This window comes from Scyliorhinus canicula, chromosome 20 (assembly GCF_902713615.1).
Source record: "Scyliorhinus canicula chromosome 20, sScyCan1.1, whole genome shotgun sequence".
NCBI lineage: Eukaryota > Metazoa > Chordata > Chondrichthyes > Carcharhiniformes > Scyliorhinidae > Scyliorhinus > Scyliorhinus canicula.
In genome coordinates, this window is record NC_052165.1 from 63,221,529 (window position 1) to 63,237,072 (window position 15,544).

Consider the following 15,544-nt stretch of genomic DNA (forward strand, 5'->3'; position numbering starts at 1 on the left):
CCACCCTCACCCTACACCACTCCAACACCACCCCACCCCCACCCCCACACCATCCTCACCCTATACCACTCCAAAACCACACCACCCTCACCCTACACCACTCCAACACCACCCCACCCCCACACCACCCTCACCCAACACCACTCCAACACTATCACATACCACTCTCACCCCCACCCAATCCTCACCCTACACCACTCCAAAACCACCCCACACACCCTCACCCTACTTCATTCCAACACCACCCCACCCTCACCCAACACCACTCCACACCACCCCACCCTCACCCCACCCTCACCCAACACCACTCTAACACCACTCCACACCACCCTCACCCACACACCACCCTCACCCAACACCATTCCAACACCACACCACCCTCATTCCCACAGCACCCTCACTCAACACCACTCCAACACCACACCACCCTCACACCACCCTCACCCAACACCAACACACCCTCACCCACACACCACCCTCACCCACACACCACACTCACCCTACACCATTCCAACACCACCCCACCCTCACCCTCACCCCACCCTCACCCAACACCACTCTAACACCACTCCACCCTCACCCCACCCTCACCCAACACCACTCTACACCACCCTCACCCACACACCACACTCACCCTACATCACACACCCCCACACCACCCTCATTCCCACACTACCCTCACCCCCACAACACCCTCACCAAACACTACTCCAACACCACCCCACCACCCTCACCCCCACACTACCCTCACCCCACACCACCTTCACCCTACACCACTCCAACACCACCCCACACCAGCCTCATCCCCACACCACCCTCACCCTACACCACTCCAACACCACCCCACACCACCCTCATCCCCACACCACCCTCACCCCCACACCACCCCACACCACCCTCATCCCCACACCACCCTCACCCTACACCACTCCAACACCACCCTCATCCCCACACCACCCTCACCCTACACTACTCCAACACCACCCCACACCACCCTCATCCCCACACCACCCTCACCCCCACATCACCCTCACCCTACACCACTCCAACACCACCCCACCCCCACCCCCACACCACCCTCACCCAACACCACCCTCAACCCCACACCACCCTCACCCTACACCACTCCAACACCACCCTCACCCCCACACCACCCTCACCTTACATCGCTCCAACACCACCCCACATCACCCTCACCTCCACACCACCCTCACCCCACACCACCTAATCATGCGTCTTAGTTTGTGTCCTGCAGGACTTTCTGTTGATGGGGCAGGTCCATCTGGCATCCCCCGGCCCCAGCCAATGCCACAGCCGGAGCTCTGCCATGAGCTGAGCAGCGATGAGAGCAGCTCAGACAGCAGCCCTCCGCCAGAGACTTGGGGACCCCAGAGCTCAAGTTGGAGGATGACAGTGATTTTCCATCACAGCTATCACCAACACCCTCCACCATCCCAGAGACACTCACCTTGGTAGAGCACTTTAGTGAAGAGGCTCCTGGGATAGTCTCTGATTCGCACCACACAGCTGAACAGCAGGTGGAGGTAGGAACATCCGAGGGGGCGGACAGTCAGAGGGCAGGCCGATCCCAGAACTCGCTGCCGGATTTCAGGTTTCTGGAATGGACAGTCCCATCAATCGTGATGCAGTTGCAGAGCCAGGGATTAAATGTGCGGATGCACCTGTGCACTGAGGTCTGCGAGATCCTGGACAGGTCCCCACTCAGCGCCTGAAAGGAGCCCTTCGCGTAAAAGTTCAGGACGACCATCACCTTGATGGCCACTGGGAGCTGGGGTCCTCCCCCATACCCCTGCGGTGCCAGGTGTGTCATCATCTGGCAGAAATGTTGCACTGTCTCTATGTTGAGTCGGAGTCTTCGACGACATATCTGGTCCGGCAGGTCCATAAGACCATAAGGCATAGGAGTGGAAGTAAGGCCATTCGGCCCATTGAGTCCACTCCGCCATTCAATCATGGCTGATGGGCATTTCAACTCCACCTACCAGCATTCTCCCCGCAGCCCTTAATTCCTCACGACATCAAGAATTTATCTATCTCTGCCTTGAAGCCATTTAGCGTCCTGGCCTCCACTGCACTCCGCGGCAATGAATTCCACAGGTCCTCGGTTGCAGTGTTAATGTAAGCCTACTTATGATACTAATAAAGATTATTATTCATGCAAAGCTCCTATGCACAAATTGGAATCTTCCAGCAAAGAATCAATGGTTTGAAATGTCTCAGTGGAATGAATAAATGTCACCCTGCCCGAATAATTGTCGCCGATTTTCTGAGGGGGTCACGCCAGGTTAAGTGGTTACGATGATACAAATGTACTTTAAAGCTGTGTAAGACATTGTTAGAGGCACAGGTTTGTCACCTTTTAATGATAAAAGCTTTCACAAAACTTAAAAGAAACAGTTTCTTTAAAAAAAAACATGTCATTCTGTCAATCGTCGATGACCTGCTTGGTCAAAGTAGATCGACAAGGTTGAAACTATCATGTGAAAGCGGAGCTGTGATACCATCAGATCAAGAGGATATGGGTACTGTGTCAAAACAATTTGATAAATATGACATGAATTCGTGAATAACATCTCTGTGATGTCCCTGCGCAGACAAGATGGCAGCGTGTCACCTCCTTTCAGCTCAATGCCCGATATAAGATGGTAATTCCTGATTTATGTTCAGCCTGTCAGAGCAGATTAGAGTCAGTGCAGAGAAACTGGAGGATTCTGTCATATTCAGGCTTACTCCAGTGGGTGACAGTTTGAAGTTACAGTTGCCAATAGCCAATTTAGGTTACGCGAGACGACAGGTGAGAAAGGTGAACCAGGAAGATGTCACTTCTGACAACCTGCACTTGAAACGAATATCAGTAAATGGTCGAGAACCTGTCACTTCAACCGTTGCTTTTGATAACCACTCAGACAAGTGCTGTCACATCACATAAGTAAGTCAAACTTTGTGTAATAGAAACTATGAAACATGGCTATATTATTTACAAAGCAAAATTTATATCCAGTGCCCAGAGAGGTGTTTTAATGTGGTCCTTCTAACTGGAAAGAGAAAGCAAGGGAATTTTAAGTTGAAATAAAACTGAATTAGATAAAAGAAAAGGAAGAAAGACTCGATGAACATACGAATTAGGAGCAGGAATAGGCCACCCCGCTTTCAAGCCTGTTCCGTCCATTCAGTAAAATAATGGCTGATCTGATTGTCACCTCAACTCCATATCCCCACCTGACCCCAATAGCCTTTCACCCACTTGCTTATCAAGAATCTATCTACTTCTGCTTTGGCTCTCCTCCCACTGCCTTTGAAAGAGTTCTGAAGACTCATTACCTCTGGGAAAAGTTCCTCCTCATCTCTGACCCAGATAAAATAGTGACCCCGAGTACCAGCTTCTCCCACAAGAGGAGCTGTACCAGGGACCCGGGTTTGATTCCCGGCTGCACATTCTCCCTGTGCTTGCGTGGATTTCCTCCGGCTGCTCCAGTTTTCTCCCACAAGTCCCAAAAGATGTGCTTGTTAGCTGAATTCCCCCTCTGTGTACCTGAACAGGTGCTGGAACATGGCGACCAGAGGCTTTTCACACTAACTTCATTGCAGTGTTAATGTAAGCCTACTTGTGACACTAATAAAGATTATTATTATTACCACACTGGCCCTGTCAAGATCGCTCAGGATCTTATATGTTTCAATCATGTCATCTTTTAGTCTTCTAAACTCCAGCAGATAGGAGCCTAGTCTGTCCAACATTTTCTCATAAGACAATCCACGTATAGTTTAGTAAACCTTCTCTGAACTACTTCCAATACATTTACATTCTTCCTTAAATTTGGATGCCGATACTATACATAGCACTCCAGATGCAGTCTTACCAATGACCTGTCCAACTGAAGCATAACCTGGATAAAAGCAATTACTGCGGATGCTGGAATCTGAAACCAAAGATAAAATGCTGGAAAATCTCAGCAGGTCTGGCAGCATCTGTAGGGAGAGAAAAGAGCTAACATTTCGAGTCCAGATGATCCTTTGACATAGCCCTTTCCTCTCCCTACAGATGCGGCCAAACCTGCTGAGATTTTCCAGCATTTTCTCTTTGGAGAAACATAACCTCCCTACTTTTGTATTCAATTCCCCTCTCAATAAGTGATAACATTCTATTGCTTGTCCTAATTACTTGCTGCACTTATATAGTTGCCTTTTCTTATTCATGACTAGGACGCCCTGCATCTCCGAGCTCTGCAATCTCTCACCATTTAGATAATATGTTTTTATTTTTCCTGCCAAAATGGACAAATCCCCACATTATACTCCATTTGTCAGGTCTTTGCCCGATCACTTAACTTACCTTTATCCATTTTTAGTCCCCTCATGTCCTCTTCCCATCTTACTATCCTACATATCTTTGTCATCTGCAAATTTAACAGCTATATCTTTGGTCCCTTCATCAACATCATTTTTATATAAATTGTAAAAATGCTGAGCCTATGGCACACCACTTATTACATCTTGCCAAATATCTATTTCCTGTTAGCCAGCACATCTTCTACCTATGCTCCCGACACCACAAGCTTTTATTTTTCACAATAACCTTTGACGTTGCATCTTATCAAATGCCTTCTGTAAATCTAAATGCAGTGCATCTATTGGTTATCCTTTACCTACAGTAAGCCGGACATATCCCAGGAGCAGGGGAGCCCGGTTTTCAATGGCCAGTCTGCGCCGTGGTAAGTTGCTTTTCTGGCACAGCGTGGCCGTTGGATTGTGCCCAGTATATGGTGCTGGTTTTTCAAACAGGAAAACTCAGATTTTCTGGCACCTGAGAGATTGGGGGGACTTGGAATGATTAGCTGGTGGCCAATGAAATGAAAATGAAATGAAGTGAAAATCACATATTGTCACAAGTAGGCTTCAAATGAAGTTACTGTGAAAAGCCCCTAGTTGCCACATTCCGGTGCCTGTTCGGAGAGGCTGGTATGGGAATTAAACCCGTGCTGCTGACCTGCTTTGGTCTGCTTTAAAAGCCACCGATTTAGCTCTGTGCTAAACCAGCCCCAGAATTGGCCAAAAAGCCATATTCTGCCCGGTAACAGATGGCGATTGGGATCTACTCGAGTGGAATGATTTTCAGAGCCCTAAGGAGCTCAATTTTGAACCCTGGACACAGGGGAAGGACATGCTCTTCTGCTCTCTCTCCATCTCCAGAAAGGCTGTCAGTTGATCTATTTCTGAACCTCGAGATCTGAATAAATCAATAGTTAAAACCTCAAACTGAAATTAGACTCAGCGAGTAGTAAGGGCGTGGAATTCCCTGCCTGCAACAGTAGTGGACTCGCCATCACTAAGGGCATTCAAATGGTCATTGGATAGACATATGGATGATAAGGGAATAGTCTAGATGGGCTTTAGAGTGGTTTCACAGATCGGCGCAACATCGAGGGCCGAAGGGCCTGTACTGCGCTGTAATGTTCTATGTTCTATAATGCAAAGTTTGAAGAGAGAAAGACTCTAGAGACAACGATCTGAAACAAAGATTCTTATCTTTTCATTTTCATCCTGATTAACTTTAACCCTTTCCACCCCCCCTTCGCGTTTGTCTTGTGTGTGTGTGTGTGTGTGTAGAAGGTGGGAGCAAGTCAAAGTGGAAATTAGATCATAGTAAACCAGTTTTATTTGCTGTATATTTCATTACAGTTCTTGTTATAAATAAAAAGTAATTCTGTTCAAATTTACAAATCTGGTGACTGTAATTGGGCAGTCAAGGGCCAAAGACTGATGGTATTTTTCTAAGATTTATTGGTCAATTCACTTGTGTTGCGACTTCGGGTAAAATGGGACTGGAATTGACCGCGTACTAGCCCAGGTGGTCGTAACAATGTTTCAATGGGGAAAATGTTTTAAGGTAACTAGCCTGTGGTTTCCTGCCTTCTCCCTCCTCTTTTTGGATTCCGCACCTTTCACAATCTCAGGATGACCCAGTGCTGTCTGCAGTCAACATTTGAAGTGTAGTCACTGTTGCAATGTAAATTGCAGTGTCAGGACAGCAGACATTTGCACTTATCTTAAGTTCAACCAAATATTTTTGGAAGGGAAGGTTAGTTAATCTGGCTGCTTTTCTGAATATGGCTGCACTGATGCAGGAGGGCTGAGCAGAGCCTGCCAAGAGTGTACAAGGGGAGTTTGTGTGGCCGCTGACCACAGTTTTACATTCATGTAATATCATGATGAATTCCTGATTATTTGCTTCAGGTGGATGTCTCTCTCTATTAGCAACACACATTCCAATGGTGGAATGAAATATTACTGGCCTCTTTTTTTACTCTCAATCTCAACTTCTTCAATGCTCTCCTTTGCAAACTTCAGACCTCCACCATTCAGAAACTTTAGTTCATTTAGAACTATACCACTTCTCCAATACTTCAACTGCTATCCTTTAAGCGTTAGCAGCATGGCATCACTAAAAGGGGAGTGTGTCATGCCATCCAGTCTGAGCTCCACTTTTACCTGTGGACAGAACATACCCTGCTGCAGATGTCTTCAAGTTCTCTATCTATGCATAACTGTTCTCATGTTTAAATAAGTGAACCCACAACGTGGGTTGTTTGCCCAATCCCTTATGGGCAACTTGCAACTTTATGTCATTGTAACAAAGTAACACCACTGGCACCCTGTCCCTTAATGTAGTAAAGTCAACATCCTAGTCCTCCTTTACAAAACCCTTCATGGTGTTGCTGCACACCATTCTCACAGTTCTACTTATATCCCAGATGTGACCTTCTGTCCTTGACTCTAGATTCGTGTGTTTGTCTTTCCCAATCCCACACCCACCTCATCCCCCACTTTTCACTCATCACTGAGTCCCACTCTCTGAAACATAACCTAAACTCTTCAGCCATGCTGCTAACTCTCCCCTCTTTTAAAATGCTCCTCATATATTTTTATCATCTTTTAAAAACATTGGTCTCAATTTTGCTCTCGTTGACAAAGTAAGGGTGCTTGCAGTTGACATTGAAGAGTTCCATGCCTAGCGATCTATTAATCTGTAAGGTGAGAACGTTACATCTCAAAGTGAAGTAGACTGCAGCATTCTCAAATGGAGATTCCCAGCAGGGAGTTGCAATCAAGCTATCCAAGGGGCCAATCACATGTACAAATTCCCACAGGCAGCCAGTCAGGAAGTGAAAAGCACTAACATCAAATTATTTTTAAAATATTTCACACAGAGTAAGATAAAGATTGGGACTTACAAAAGGGGTGAAGGTGGAAGTTGAGGTATCATGGAATAACTCATATTCCTTTTAAACATTTGGTTTAAAAGTCTAGTAATCAATCATAACGGAGACTCTATCAACAGAAAATTATATTTTCAGGGTCAGATTGGTTGTTCAGCAATTGTTATTACTCAGGTCATGTTAAATATCCAGTTACACTAAGAGTATAACTTTTTTTTAATAAATGTTTTTATTGGGTTTTTGAACAAAGTATATTTCCCGTTATGTACACAGAATAAGAAATATATATATATACATATATAGAAACATACAAAAAAAAGTAATAATAAAATAGAAAATAAAAAAGAAAATAGAATAACTGGTAGGGTATTGCGCACCAGCTCAATAGCAGCAACTCTGTATAACTGGCAAAATTATTTACAACACATAAGTAGGTGACTGTTTGTGGGTAGGAGGGAGGAGGGAGGAGGGGGGAGTGGAGACTGGGGAGGTAAATACACATTTGGGTGCTGGAGAAACAATTACAGTGGGCAATACTCAAATGGGTTTGGTGTTGGGTGTTGTCACTTGCTTCTCCTGGACAGATCTCGCTGCCGTTGTTGTCTCGCGCTCACCTCCGCTTCAGCCGTTCCTCCCATCTTTCGCCTGTATTCCTCTTGTTCTCTGTTCCTGGAGATGCCAAGTCTGTTATCGTATCCCATGCCCTCCTTCCGGCTGCCATTTCCCTGCCTCCCCCCCACCTCCTCTCTTGTTCCCTGTCCCTTCCCTCTCCCCCTCCCCTCAGCCCCCCCTCCTGTGGTTCACCTTTCTTTCCTCTTAGGTTTAGCTGTCCCCACCCTCCCCCCTCCTGGTTTATCCCTCCCTCTCATGCTTTGGGTACTTTTCCCTCATACCTGGCTACTCTTCTGCTTGTTCGTTGGCCACAAACAGGTCCTGGAACAATTGGGTGAATGGCTCCCAGGTTCTGTGGAAGCCGTCGTCAGATCCTCGGATGGCAAATTTGATTTTCTCCATTTGGAGAGATTCCGAGAGGTCGGACAGCCAGTCTGCAGCTTTGGGTGGTGCTGCTGACCGCCAGCCGAACAGGATTCTACGGCAGGCGATCAGTGAAGCAGCACGGTAGCACTGTGGCTTCACAGCGCCAAGGTCCCAGGTTCGATTCCCCTCTGGGTCACTGTCTGTGCGGAGTCTGCAGGTTCTCCCCACGTCTGCGTGGGTTTCCTCTGGGTGCTCCGGTTTCCTCCCACAGTCCAAAGACGTGCAGGTTAGGTGGATTGACTATGATAAATTGCCCTTAGTGTCCAAAAAGGATAGGAGGGGTTATTGGGTTATGGGAATAGGGTGGAAGTGAGGGCTTAAGTGGGTCGGTGCAGACTCGATGGGCCAAATGGCCTCCTTCTGCACTGTATGTTCTATGTTCAAAGGCAAGGGCGTCCGCCTTCCTCCCCAGGAATAGATCTGGCTGGTCTGCAACCCCGAAGGCCGCCACTTTCGGGTATGCCTCCACCCTCACCCCCACCACTTTGGACATTGCCTCGAAGAAGGCTGTCCAGTACCCCGCAAGTCTGTGGCAGGACCAGAACATGTGGGCGTGGTTGGCTTGCTCTCCTTGGCACCATTCACATCTATCCTCCACCTCTGGGAAGAACTTACTCATACGGTTTCTTGTTAAGTGGGCTCTATGTACCACTTTTAAATGCGTCAGGCTGAGCCTTGCGCACGTGGAGGTGGAGGTGACCCTGTGCAGTGCTTCGCTCCAGAGTCACCACCCTATTTCAATTCCCAGGTCCTCCTCCCATTTCTTTCTTGTTGCCCTCTCTACCAGTAGGTCATACATGTCGCTACAGTTTCCTTTATCTAGTGTGCTTGCGCCCAGTAACTCTTCCAGTAATGTCTGTCGTGGTGGTTGTGGGTACGTCCTTGTCTCCTTTCGTAGGAAGTTTTTGAGTTGTAGATACCTTAGCTCATTCCCCCTGGCTAGCTGGAATTTCTCTGTCAGTTTGACCAGTGTTGCGATCCTGCCATCCGTGTATAGGTCCCTGACTGTCAGTGTCCCTCCATCCTGCCCCCACCTTTTGAAGGTGGCGTCAGTCAGTGCTGGTGTGAACCTATGGTTGTTGCAGATGGGAGCTTTGTCCGAAATTTTGGTCAGGCCAAATTGCTGCCATAGTTGGTTCCAGGATTGGAGGGTGGCTATCACCGCCGGGCTGCGGGAGTGGTGCGGATGGGAGTGCCGCTGTGGCGAGGGCCCAGAGGGATGTCCCCTTGCACGCACGCACCCACTCGGCTTCTGGCTCCTTGATCCATTCCCTTATTCATTCGGCCGTTGCTGCCCGGTGGTAGAATTGTAGGTTTGGGAGGGCTGCCCCTCCCCCCCGGATTTTGTTTTTTGTAGGACCTTCTTTGGGATCCTATCATTCTTCCCCCCTCCCATATGAACGCCATTATTAGTTTGTCCAGTGCTTTGCAAAAGGCCTCGGCGATGTAGATCGGAATGGATCTAAGTTGGAAGAGGTACCTGGGCAGTACGTTCATTTTGATCATCTGGACTCTCCCCGCAAGGGAGAGTGGTAGTGTGTTCCATCTTTGCAGGTCCTTTTTTACTTCCTCCGTCAGACTGGTGAGGTTCCATTTGTGGATCCCTTTCCAGTCATGGGCTGTTTGGATCCCCAGGTAGCGGAATTCGTGTCGGGCTTGTTTAAATGTCAATCCCGTTATCGCTGCCCCCCCCCCCCCCGACTTGTGGGTGTACCGGGAAGATATAGCTTTTGCTCATGTTGAATTTGTAGCCCGAGAAGGCGGCAAACTCTTTCAGGAACGCGATGATTCCGTCCAAAGAATGATTCCGTGCTTTGTGGGTCCGAAATGTAGAAGAGCAGGTCATCTGCATTGAGTGAGACTCTGTGCTCTCTGCCGCCCCTTCGGATCCCCCTCCAGCTTTTTGCTGCTCTGAGCGCGATTGCTAGCGGTTCGATCACTGGAGTGAACAGCAGCGGGTACATTGAGCATCCTCGTCTGGTGCCCCTGTGCAGCTGGAAGTATCAGGACCTGGTGTTGTTGGTCCGTACGCTCGCCATGGGAGCTTTGTATAGGAGCTTTACCCAGGAGATGAACCCTCTTCCAAGCCCGAATTGCTCCAGTACCTCGATGAGGCATTTCCATTTGACTCTGCCAAAGGCCTTTTCTGCGTCTAGGGCGATGATCCACTCTGGTGTTCTCCTCCCGGAGGGGGTCATTATTACATTCAGCAGGCGCCTGATGTTCGAAGTTAGCTGCCTACCTTTGACAAAGCCCGTCTGGTCCTCTGCGACCACCTCTGGTACACAGTCTTCTAGCCTTTTGGCTAGGATTTTGGCCAGTATTTTGGCATCTGCATTCAGCAGAGATGAGTCTTTCTGACCCACATTCCGTTGGGTCTTTGTCTTTCTTAGGTATCAGCGAGATTGAGGCCTATGCTAGCGTGGGTGGCAGTGTGCCCCTAGCTAGCGAGTCTGTGAACATCTCCCGCAGGTGTGGGGCCAGCGCTGTCGCAAATGTTTTGTAGAAGTCCACCGGGAACCCGTCTGGTCCTGCGCCATCCCCGTCTGCATGGAGCTAATGTTGTCCATGATCTCTCCCAGTGCTAGTGGTGCTTCCAGGCCCCATTTCCTTCCCTCCCCCACGACTGGAATGTCCAGACCATCAAGGAATCGTTTCATCCAGGACTCCCCCATTGGAGGCTCTGATATGTACAGCTCTTGGTAGAAGGCCTTGAAGGTTTTGTTGATCTTTTCTGGTTCTGTTTCTAATGTGCCTCTGGTATCCCTGATTTGTGGAATTTCTCTGGTGGCTGCCTGCTTTCTCAGCTGGTGTTTACGTTGTGTACTGGGGAGAAGGAGAACTCCTTCTCCCCTGGGTGGGCGAACCTCCAGGGGTCCACCGGTCCCATCTGTTCCATAAAGTGACCGAGTTCCCTTGCCATGCTTGAGGTTTTCCCCATTTTGGGGTTTGATCTGTCTCTTGTTGGATCCTGTACACAGTTGAAGTTCCCCCCCCACCCCCACGATTAGTCGGTGCGTCGCTATGTCAGGGATTTCTGCCATGGTCTTCTTGATGAAGCTCGTCTCGTCCCAGTTGGGTGCGTACACGTTAACTAGTACTACTGGTGCCCCATCCAGGGCCCCGCTGACCGTGACAAGACTGCTAATCTTCCCATATCCCCAATCATAAGGTTGTGGTCAGCTTCAAAGGGGCAATGATGGTGGACGCTGACGGTTCGCTGTCAAAAAGCTCACAAATCTCAGGCCATTACTGCTCTTCCTTTTAGCCAATTGCCCTAGCTCTTGCTGTACTGTTAAAGGACCATAAGACATAGGAGCAGAATTAGGCCACTCGGCCCATCGAGTCTGCTCGCCATTCAATCATGGCTGAAATTTTTCTCATCCCCATTCTTCTGCCTTCGCCCCATAACCCCTGATCCCCTTATTAATCAAGAATCTATCTATCTCTGTCTTAAAGACACTCAATGATTTGGCCTCCACAGCCTTCCACAGATTCACCACCCTCTGGTTGAAGAAATTCCTCCTCATCTCTGTTTTAAAGGATTGTCCCTTTAGTCTCAGGTTGTGTCCTCTGGTTCTAGTTTCTCCAACAAGTCGAAACATCCTCTCCACGTCCACTCTATCCAGGCCTCGTAGCATCCAAAGTGCATAACCTCACACTTTTCCACATTGTATTTCATCTGCCACTTCATTTCCCACTCTTCTAGCCTGTACAATTCTTCCTGCAGCCCGCCTGCTTCCTCAATACTTCCTGTCCCTCTACAGTTCTTTGTATCGTCTGCTACCAATGTCCATCGCACCTGCATTACTCAGACCGATGAATTGCAAAACAATGTGTAATGGCAAGTTATTTTAATGTTTTTTAATCTCTGGATTTGTTCCTATCTTGAACTGCTCCTTAAGCCATGGGTTAAACTGTAAAGAAAATGGGCAAGGATTGGGGAATTCTACTTCAATTCTGGCTCCAAGTAGCGTTTCAGTGCTCATTCCTCCAAAAAAATGTTTAACTCTGATTCAAATCTATCTGTCTTAAAGACACTCAGTATAAAATATTCAGTAGCTTATGGGAACACATTCAGCACAAGAGACACAGCTCACAATGCTGTGCTGATTTGAATGGGGAATATTAAAGCAAAAAAAGATTGATCATCTTATAGTCATTGTGCTTTTCTTGTCTCAATGCCAGCGGGAGGATGCAAATTGTACCACCCCCCCCCCCCCCCCACACACACACATAGGAATAAGCGGTTACCCCCCCCACCCCACCCACACAGCACACAGGCATGAGGGTGAACTGACCCCCCAGCCTCCCCATCTGATCTTCTCCCTCCCCAATAAGATTCATCCCATCAGTCACCCTTGCCTGAAAGCTTAAGAGCAGCCCAGGCAGTGCAGTGAAATATCACTGCATTTTCATTACCAAACATCTGGAGCGGGATTCTCCGACCCCCCCGTCGAGTCAGAGAATCACCAAGGAGCGGCGTGAATCCTGCCCCGCCAGCTGCGCGCAGGGGGATCTGGCCCCGGGGGGGTGCCCCCATCATGGCCCACCGATCCGCAGGCGGGCCTGTGCCCTGGGGGCACTCTATTCCTCAGCGTCGGATGCTGTAACAGTCCGCGATGGCCAGCGCAGAGATGACCCCCCCTTGTGCATGCTCCGGGATGACGTCAGCACATGCTGGCGCTCCCACATATGCGCCAACTCGCGCCGGCTGGCGGAGGCCCTTTGGCGCCTGTTGGCATGGCACCACACCCCTTCTGCGCCGGCCGGCGCAAACCACTCCAGGGCCTGCCTAGTGCCTGAAGGTGCGGAGGATTCCGCACCTTTGGGGCGGCCCGATGCCGGAGTGGTTCACGCCACTCCTTCACGCCAGAGTTGCCCGCCCCGCCGGTTTACGCAGAATACCGCCTATGCTGTCTCAGGCAAAAATGTTTAAAGCAGCAGCTAATCCAAGTGTCAGAGGATTCCTCAAAAGCCATGTAATCTTGAAAGGTCTTCAAATTCCTTGACAGCCTTTGAAATGCAAAACTGCCATTCAATTTCACACAGTATTTCATGAGCCAGTGAGTGACAGTTTTATGACAGGTGCTTGGTGTATTTTTGATCTATCTTTCCCTTCATGCTCGAGTGCAACTCAAATCCCTGCTTTGATGTTTACCATAATGTTTACAAATTCCCTTGCTATGATCGACAGATCCTCACCACATCAAAAGGAAGTAAGTGGCTTTCTGCTGTGATAAAGAGGAAGTGAAACCACTTTGGTGACCAAAACCTCGGTCAAAGTGGTAGATTTCAAGCTATATCTTCAAGGAGGAATTGCAGTAGAGAGGAGGTAGCTTTGGGAAGAAATTATGGAGCTTAGTGCCTAAAATTGGAAATACACTACAGGCCAGAATTTAAGGAGTGCAAATATCTTGGAGAACTGTAGAGCTAAAGGTAAGTGCAGAAATAGGAAGAGGTGAAGACATGGAGGGATTTCAAAACTGGAATGAGAATTTTAAAAATCGTGGGCTGGAATCCTCCATCCATTCACACCAACAGGTTGGTCCAGTCCTGTTGCAGTGAAGATGTTTTCACTGAGCGCCAAATTCTCCATTCTCGCTGGCAGCAGAGGCTGGGCAAACTCGGAACAGAGAATCCTGCTCGTGGTAGTGCTTAACTGGGGAGCCAGTGTAAGTCAGTGAGTGTAAGGGTGATGGGTGAACAGTACTTGGAGCGAGTAAGGATAAAGGCAGCAGGGTTTTGCATGAACTCAATTTTACGGAGGGTTAAATGTGGGAGGCTGGCCCGGGGGTGCCATTCGAATAATCAAGTCTCGAGTTATCAAAGGCAAGGATGAGGATTTCAGTAACAGATGAGCTGTGGCAGGGGCAAATGCAGGCAATGTTATAGAGTTAGAAATAGACGGTCCTAGTAATGATGCAGGTATGTGCTTGAAAGGCTATCCCAGGGTCAAATATAACACTAACGTTGCAAAAAGTCTGCGTCATATCTTAAGAGATTTGCAAGAGAGAAGGATGCAGTTGATAGCTCGGGAATAATGTTTTCTAGCAAGGACCAACTACAATGCTTTGGGTCTTTGGTGTAGTCCGAGGCAAAACGACAAGGCAGTGATTTATTTAATGAAGAAGAACTTTATGTTCAGCGCAGTACAACTCCAACACAGGTTTGGTTCCCTTGACCCCCAAGCTTACTACGATGATACCCCAAACGTCAGCTCCATGCCTAGGCTGATGGTTGCGTGCTCCATTCCCATAGGCTCTTGGCACGTCATGTGGCCCGCGCAATATCGCTAATTAATGGGGCCTTGCTACCACATTCCTCCCCCGCCTTTAAATTCCCTTACAAGACCCTGACACACGAAAACAGAAAAACTTTTTATTTACAATTATATAGAGCCGGGTTCCTAGGCATCTGCCCATTAATAATTCAGGCGGGGTGACCACAGTGGTGGGAGTTCTTTAAAGGTTTGGACCGCTCTTTTAGTCAGCCCACTTAAAATGGGATGGTCTGTGCTGGATCCCATTGGACTTAACGAAGAGTTGAAAGCTCTTTGGCTGTGAAGGCTGTGTCTGAGACAATCACCTCTGGTATGCCTTGTTTGGGCAAAGGTGTGGCGCAGTTTGTCCACAGTGGTTGTCGCAGTCGTTGAATATAAGCTGCACACCCAACCACTTTGTGTCAGCATCTACCACATTCATAGACATTCTACCCATAAAGAAATCGATGTGAAGCCTCGTCCAGGGTCACCATGGCCACTCCCAAAGGTGCAAACCTTATACGGGCAGAAGAGTGTGCTGAGGCTGACACTGTTTACTACGGGTTTTTTAAAATTTAGAGTACCCAATTATTTTTTTTTTCCAATTAAGGGGCAATTTAGAATGTCCGATCCAATTACCCTGCATGTATTTTTGGGTTGTGGGGCTGAGACCCACGCAGCCAAGGGGAGAATGTGCAAACTCCACACAGACAGTGAACCAGGGCTGGGATCGAACCCGGGTACTCAGCGTCATGAGGCAGCAACCACTGCGCCACATGCGCCGCCCTCCAATTACAATGGTTGACCATACTTTTGATCTCCTTGTTGATCACTGGCGATCAAGCGGAACACCTGGCCAGCATCTTCATCTTGGACTGACCAGGATGCCCACTGTTCAAGGCTTGAAGAAGAGGCTGCCATCCTGAGGGTGGCATGATCATTCGGCAACCCACAGGAGAGCCCGTCCTCACAAGTGATTTCATCCCTACGCTGCATGTAGGGCCTG

General features: G+C 48.4%; 1 protein-coding gene across 31 annotated transcripts in view; it reads right to left on the minus strand.

Annotated features, from left to right (window-relative positions):
• cadps2 (Ca++-dependent secretion activator 2) overlaps nt 1-15,544 on the minus strand; it is an 858,338-nt gene that overhangs the window by 248,844 nt on the left and 593,950 nt on the right. The window lies entirely within an intron of this gene.